General features: G+C 36.9%; 1 long non-coding RNA gene across 1 annotated transcript in view; it reads right to left on the bottom strand.

The window, feature by feature from the left end:
• LOC116093769 overlaps positions 1–2,441 on the bottom strand; it is an 11,227-nt gene extending 8,786 nt beyond the window's left edge. Inside the window, exon 1 of the long non-coding RNA XR_004119838.1 lies at positions 2,394–2,441. This is a non-coding gene — a long non-coding RNA (uncharacterized LOC116093769). The remainder of the gene's footprint in view (positions 1–2,393) is intronic.
• Positions 2,442–8,204: the final 5,763 nt, after the last annotated feature.

Raw genomic sequence — 8,204 nt, 5'->3', positions numbered from 1 at the left:
AAAAAAAAAAAAAAACCTAAGAGACCCTAAGAGACAACATAGAACACAGATCATGGAACATAGATCATAGAAAGGAGGAGAAAATAAACCCTAAGCATTATGAAAACAAACAACAATCCAATTGAAACTTTGGCCAAGTTATTGAACAGAGGGTTCTCAAAAGTTGAAATACAAATGATTGAGAAAGACTTTTAAAATATTCAATATCCATAGTAATCAAGGAAAGTCAAATTAAAACTACTTTGAGATTTCAACTTCCCTTGGTCAAAACAGCTAATATTAATTAGTTTTGTTTTGGTTTTGGTTTTGATGTGTTAAGGATGACAGATGCTATCTTGGATGTGAGGAAAGAGGAATGCTTATTTACCTCTGATGAGAATGCAAATCCATGGAGCCTGTGTGGAAATCAGTGTGGATGTTTCTCAAAAAGATAGGAACCATTTGATCCAGCTATGCCACTTTGGGCATGTACTCAATGGAATCTATATCCTACTATATGCTCTTCACAATAAACAGGAAAAAGAAGCAATCCAGACATCTACTTACTGATAAACAGATAATGAAAGTGTTGCACATTTATACAATGCAGTATTATTTGACTGTTAAATAAAGTGAAATAAAAATATTTATAGGTAAATGGAAGCAGTTGGAAACAGTCATTCTGAGTGAAGAAACCAAGACCAAAAGTTTACATGTTTTTTTTAATTTGTGGATGAGTCTTCAGGTATGTGTTTCATTTGGAATACACATAGCAGTCAGTAAATTAGCTAGAGGTGGTGGTCTGGGCTCAAAGTGGGGGAGAGATAGTTCAGTTCTATAAGGGAATAAGGAGGAATAATGGAATAGGACATACCATATTGCTGAGCATATTCCATATTATACAACTGAGTCATAGAACACATAGAAATCAATCTTGTACCAGCTTCATTTATACTCAATATCCTTCATGATGGTAGGGGATGTTATATGTCACAAAAGGAGAAACATAATCAACACTCTTACCCACTTATGAACTACAAAAATGACTGTCCTGGAAAGACGAGCTGTTTTTCCAACTGTTGCAAAAGTGTCATGAATGTCATGAGAGTAACCAGCCACTCCTTTTTATTAGACTTGAGGCTCACTTCAAAGATGAAACTCATTCCTGGCTCCATTATTAAGCTAATAACCTGTGTCTAGCTAGACAGGTCAGAGGCTCCATGGGAGAACACATTGTTATTATTGCTCTGTTAAACTGATATAATACTAAACAAACTTCTAATGACATTATTATAAGTATCCATAGATTACTGCCTTTCTCAACCCCCATTAGAGATACTTATCTTTGTTGTAGATGGTAATTAACACATAGACCCACAACTAGTTAAGATGCACATAATGAGAGACTGCAGAATGTTCATCCCTAAGTGGGACATCTTCTTTCTCTCAAGGGTCAGGGATCATGATAGAAGAGATGAGTAGAAAAGATTGTAAGAGCCAGAGTAGTCAGATGACCACAAGGAAACTGTGTTTCCAGATAGAACAGGGAAGCACTGCATGGGAAATCACAGCAGTTGTGGCAGCATTGGTAAAACTGCATAGTTCAAGCCAGAAAAAAATCCCAGCTTGGAGAGGTGAAATGGAAATGAAGTCCCACTCCTAGATGAGGAGATACTGAGAAAGGATAGCTGCTCTGAGGGCGAGACTCAATTTTCTTTCAGGATGGGTTCTTTAGTAGGTCAAATAACCTTCAGTGATTTTTAAACAATAAATAATATATTGCAAGCATGAATTTTAATTGTATTATTGTTTAGGTTTTGTTTTTTTTTTTTTTTTTTTTTTAGTTTTAAAGAAGGTAAAAGTTGGGTGGGAAGGGGAGGGTTGACTTGAAAGATTGTGTATATGGTTAAACACATATTTTAAAAATCTCAAATTACCAATTAAAAACACTAAAATCAATTTTGTATATTTTAGGGACAATAATTTAATTTTTCTGTTATGTATTATTTTTATTAAAATGTATTTATTTATTTATTTACATACCAAATGCTGCCCCCTTCTGTCCAGGTCCCCCCTTGCATGCATATTTCTCCCCCTTCATCTCTGAGAGGGCAGCTCCCTCCCTTTATCCCCTCCACCCTGGTGAATCAAGTTTCTGCAGGATTTGGTGCATTTTCTCCCACTGAGGTCAGACAAGGCATCCCTGTGCTACACGTGGGTTGGGTGACTTAGACCAGCCTGTGTATGCTTTTTGGATGGTAGCTGAGTCTCTGGGAGCTCCCAGGGTTCCAGATTAGTTGACACTGTTGGTCTTCCTGTGGGTTGCCATCTCCTTGAGAGCCTTCAATACTTCCCCCTAGATCTTCCACAGTGGTCACCTACCTGTGTTCATTGTTTCTCTGTGGTATCTGTACCTGTCTCAGTCAGATGCTAGGTAGAGGCTCACAAAGGGCTGCTATGTAGGCTCCTGTCTGCAAGCACAACATAGCACCATTAGTAGTGTGAGGGATTGGTGCCTGCCCCTGGGATGGGTCTCAAAATGGTCCTGTCACTGGTCAGCCATTCCTTCATTCTCTGCTCTATCTTTGTCTCTGAATTCCTTTTAGGAAAGATCAATTTGGGGTCAAAAATTTTGTAGGTGGGTTGGTGTCCCCATACCTTCACTGGGGGTTCTGCATACTACTGAAGATGTTCTCTTCAGGTTCCATATACCAACTACTAAAGAATTCTACTGAAGTCACCTCTATTGGCTCCTTGGAGTCTCCCTCATCGCAGGTCTCTGGAACTTCCTAGAAAACTCCCCAATCCCTGATTCCTGGAAACTGCATATTTCCATTTATCCTCCAGGCACTCTGGAATTCTCTTCTGTCTTCCCCCATACCTGATCCTGTCCCCCTTTTCCCCTCCTATCTCCCACCCAGGTCTCCCCCTCTCTCTACATCCCATGAATATTTGTTAACCCTTCTAATTGAGATTCAAGCATCCTTGCCTGTACCTTCATTCCTGTCTAACTTCTTTGGGTCTGTGGTGTATATCATGGGTATTATGAACTTCTTTTGGGTACACTTATACACTTATACACTTATCAGTGAGTACATACTATGTATGTACTTTTAGGACTGGGTTGCCTCACTCAGGGTGATATTTTCTGGTTCCATCAATTTGCCTGCAAATTCCATAATGTCCTTGTTTTTAATAGCCTGATAGTATTCCATTGTATAAATGAACCACATTTTCTGTATCCATTCTTCTGTTTTTGGATATCTGGGTTGTTTTCAGCTTCTAGCTATCACAAATAAGGCTGCTATGAACATAGTGGAGCATGTGCCCCTTTAGCATGGTAGAACATCTTTTGGGTATATGCTTAAGAGTCCTCAGGAGATGGGTCCTCAGGAAGATCTATATCCAACATTCTGAAGAACTTCCAGATTGATTTCCAGAGTAGTCGTACCAGTTTGCAATCCCACCAGTAATGGAAGGGGTGTTCTTCTTTCTCCACATTTTCATCAACATTTGCTGTCACCTGAGTTTTTGATCTTAGCTCTTCTGATTGGTGTAAGGTGGAATCTCAGGGTCGTTTTGATTTGCATTTCTCTGATGACTAAGGATGTTGAATATTTCTTTAAGTGTTTCTTGGCCATTTGTGATTCTTCTGTTTAGAGTTCTCTGTTTATTTCTGTACCCATTTTATTGATTGAGTTATTTGGTTTTCTGGAATCTAACTTGAGTTATTTATATATTTTGGGTATTAGCCCTTTGGCATATGAAGGGTTATTGAAGATCTTTTCCCAATCTGTAGGCTGTTATTTTGTCCTGATAATGGTGTCCTTTGACTTATAGAAGCCTTTTATTTTTCTTCTTTTTTGTATTATTTTATTAAATAATTTAATAGTACTATTTTGATTATGTGTTTGCCTTTCCCAGCTTATTATACATCCTTCACACTTCTCTACCATCCAACCTTATCACATCTCTCTCTCTCAAAATAAAAAGTAAAACAAGTGCTGTCAGATCCTCACAGGAGATAGCTATATTTAGGCTGACTTGCCCTTCCTTCGGACTCTGCTCCATAGTTAATCTCTACAACTCCTTCCTTGGGTATTTGGTTCCCCCTTTTAAGAAGGAATGTACTGTCCACCTTTTAGTCTTCCTTCTTCTTGAGTTCCTTGTGGTTTGTGGGTTGTTCTTCCTGTATTCCAAACTTCTGGGCTAAAAACGAAAAAGAAAAAACTTAAAACAAACATAAGAAGAAGACAAAAGACAGCAAAACAAAGTGGAACAGACATCCCTGTGCCACCCCCACAAATCATAGAGTTCATTTTTTGTTGGCTAACTACTCCTTGTTATGAGGCCTGCCCTGGAGAATGGTTGATATAGCCAATGACACTCCATAGGAGAATGCTGATGAACCCTTTCCCAGAAATGATCTGGGAAATAGCAAATAAACTGCAGATAGCTTCTTTGTCAGTGCTATGACTTTGCATCCACTCCCTGTCTTCAGTACTGATTTACTGTCAACTTCAGTGAGTTCATATGTGCATCAGTCCTGTTGTGTTGGGAAGACACTCTTTCCTTGGAGTAATCAACCACCTCTGGCTCTTAAAATCTTTCTGCACAGATCACTGAGCTCTGAGAGAAGGGGGTTGAGAAAGACATCCATTTATGTCTGAGGGATCCAAAGTCTTGCACTCTCTGCACATCATCTAATAGTGGCTCAGTTTGTTAATTACTATCTACTGCAAGAAGACTCTTCTCTGATGAATGCCAATCAATACACTAATCTATAGGCAGTATGCCATCAGGAGATGTTTTGTTTCTAAGGAATCAAACACTATTTATTGAATTTAATGCCTATTCCATGAAATGGAACCTATCCATGGTACTGCTAAAGTGGCTATGAACCTAAGACTAGGTGGGTCATGGACTTAGAAAAATCTGACTACTTATTATTCTGCAAAAGGAAAAAGTAATAATTTGAAAGTCTCACGGCTCAGAAAAACTACTAAGTTAAGTGAATAATAAGTAAAGTGTTCACTCATCAGCCAAGCTTAAGAAGCATTCTGGAATAACACTTGATTCAAAGATAAATAAGTTACAAACTCTGAAAAGCAACAAAAATCCTTTATATCAAAAGATAATATTCAGTTATATGCTCATTAATAGAATGGAAGACAAGAATTGGAACAGCTGAGGAAATAGAAGTGGACTAAAGTCAACTAAAATCAATTAGTAAGATAAAGTAAGATATATACATAATAAAATTGCAATAGGATAAATAAGTATAAATAAAATAGAACGTAATACCTAACATAATGCTAGTTCCTTATGAGACATAAGTCTTGTCGTAGACAATATCTCTACATGTTTTATCAGTTAAAAGGTTAATTATTCTAGAACAATGTCAACTGATTGACTCTAGAGAGATAAAATATTATGAAAGAAATCATCATTAATATCCACCGAGCCACTGAGAAAGTAACCAAGTCCTTGGTGAAACTGTAACGAAGGAAGCAAAGGGCTCTTCAAGCACAGCAGGGAAGGCATGACATTCTCAAGGGCTCAACCCAGAAGTTCAGCAGCCCTGGGAAACCATGCAGACATCCTAGTGAAAAAGGCAAGACAGTTTTAACTAAGGCTCAGGTTGTTCTGTGCGCAAATATTAGGAGAAGAAATGCAAAAGATAACTACATCCGATAGATATACAATAAGTTCAAGTCAATGACTTACTTTACACTAGCAGCTTTCTATAAGCAAAATAATAAGAGAGAATTCTTGGGCTTAGTGTATCTGTACAATAGAAAAGCACGTAAAGCATTCAGGATCTTTAAGAACTACAGTTTGTCAGTTCTTCTGGAGAGATGCAAATCAACTGCACATCATCCATTTAATGAGTTAAAATGAAACCAACTTCTCTCCCTGGAAAGTAGAAACCATGATTGCTGGCTAAAACTTGTAAATATATTTAGTTTTCTGAAGTGTTCCAAGACATTGCTGAATTCTTTTTCTTTCTATTAACCAAGGCATAAGAAATGTCTATCAAAATGTAACATATGATGACCAGAAGAAAGCAAGACAAATATTCCTTAAATTTACCAACAAAAAATACACTTGAGAGTTGTTTCAATGGGTATTATTTTACCAAAAAAATACCAAAACAAAACAAAACAACAAAAAAAAACAAAACAAAAAAACAACAGCAGCAACAACAACAACAACAAAAAAAAACAATTTATTTTGTGTATCTTGTCTGATGTTCATGAGATATTGTATCAGTTTCTGCTGTTTAGTAAGCAGTTCAGATTATTTTTAGATACTCATGTTTCAACTTATGCTGCCCATAAAACCACAAAAATAAAAAGATTCACTGGGCAAAGCAAAGGCTGGAGGACACGGGGTGCATTGGCTAGGAAGGGTGAGTTGGAGAGCAGAGAAGCTGTGACGATGCATTCCAAGTCTATTGATGGTTTTCTTTAGTGAAGGTTTTAGAAGTAATATGTGATCTTTACCCATTTCTATAAAGGTAAGGAAAGAGGAGTCATATGATCAGCATATAATAAAAGAAACATATTTTCAACATCACCAGCAACAGAAACATGTTCTGAAAATCTAAACACATTTGGAATAAGAATTCAGCAGAAATTTTGTCTCTAATTTTTTTATTTTATTTTTTAGCTAGAAATCAATCAGCCAATCAATCACCAATCAATCTAGTCAACTGACTTCAGGAGTTTTTCTCCCCTTTCTATAGTGTGGCACAGTGAAGATAGGAAGCAAAATTGATTTTGTTCATTTGTTCTTTGGGGTGCTGAATAGAATACAGTTTAACCAAACTCAGCTTCACTCTAAAACAGAACATGGAGATCACGAATAAAAATTATTCTCCTAGCTGGTTAATTCCTGACATAGTTATCGGTTTAATCATACATTCCTTTCTGTTTTGAGAGGGTGAGTGATGTTAATGATTTAAATGTGCTGTGGATTGTGCTCATGCTTCAGAACCTGTCACCACGCTAACAATTCAATTTTGGACATGCGGTCTGAGTCTCATTTTCAGTCGGAGCACAGAGATCATGTTCATTTCTGTGAACGTGGGTCTGTGTGCGATAGCATGCATGCAGTTTTTAATTATTGCCCTCCTTTTCACAGTTCTGAACCATTTCATGTCCTCGCTGCAGCACCATATTAAAAGCCTCGTAGGAAAGATGAACAGACAGCTCGGAGGCACACAGCTTTGGTAGTAATTAAATGGCAGCACATTTCAAAGCTATGGATATTTAATGTCACCAAAGTATCAGTTTCACATTTGGTTCAATGCCGTGTGTGGGAATTAAATGCAGAACAGTGTGTTATCACTGCTTAATCATGTAAATGGTATTCACATGTTAGGCCTCTGTTCTTAATTGAATTTTTACTTCTTTATTTAGAAACAAAGATTTCTTGATAAGGTTAAATTGGTTTTAAGCAGAAGCATATTCTTAAGAAATTAATTTTCATATTTTCTTGCTGTTACTCAGATGTAAGAGAATATCACAGTGTGTGGTGTGACAGTACAGCACATTCCATATCTATTCTAGGGCCATGGCACAAAACAGACCAGGAAAACATGGAAATTGGGTGTGCTGCTGAAAAACCAACTATGGCTATATCTACAGTCAAAATGTACTTCATTTTGCTACTTCAATAAAATGTGACTTACAAACACCTCAAATTAAGGTGAAATGGACATCAGAAAAAATTTGATCTATAGCAATGATTAAGCACTATTCTGAGACATTATTAGGATCTGTAATTGAGTGGTCAGGAGTGTTGTTATATCTGTCAGGGTGTGACGGCTTTAAATTTGTAATCAAGGAAATATTGCTTATGTCTTGCTAACATCACCCCCAGTGGATAGTAAAGGACAAAAATCCTGTTTAGTCTTAATTTTCTCTGCATCTTGATCAATGAATGACTTCTACCCTGAACCATCATTAGTTGGATCACTGAAGTTCCAAAAAGATTTTAGAGTGCAGCTAGATTATTGATAAATTAAATTTGGTCATTTATATACTAATAGCATGCATATAAATCATTTGCTTTGGATTTCAGGTGAGTTTATTGTACTAGAAATAGGCAATTGGAAACAGTGCAGGCATCAACACCTATTCACTTATTCCAACATTCAATCCTAGCAAAGCATTTATTTCAGAGAACATGCAAACAAATTTAGTAAGCTGTCACTCAGC

The sequence above is a fragment of the Mastomys coucha genome, unplaced genomic scaffold (assembly GCF_008632895.1).
Source record: "Mastomys coucha isolate ucsf_1 unplaced genomic scaffold, UCSF_Mcou_1 pScaffold16, whole genome shotgun sequence".
NCBI classification, from domain to species: Eukaryota; Metazoa; Chordata; class Mammalia; order Rodentia; family Muridae; genus Mastomys; species Mastomys coucha.
This window is presented reverse-complemented; position numbering and strand designations above follow the sequence as displayed.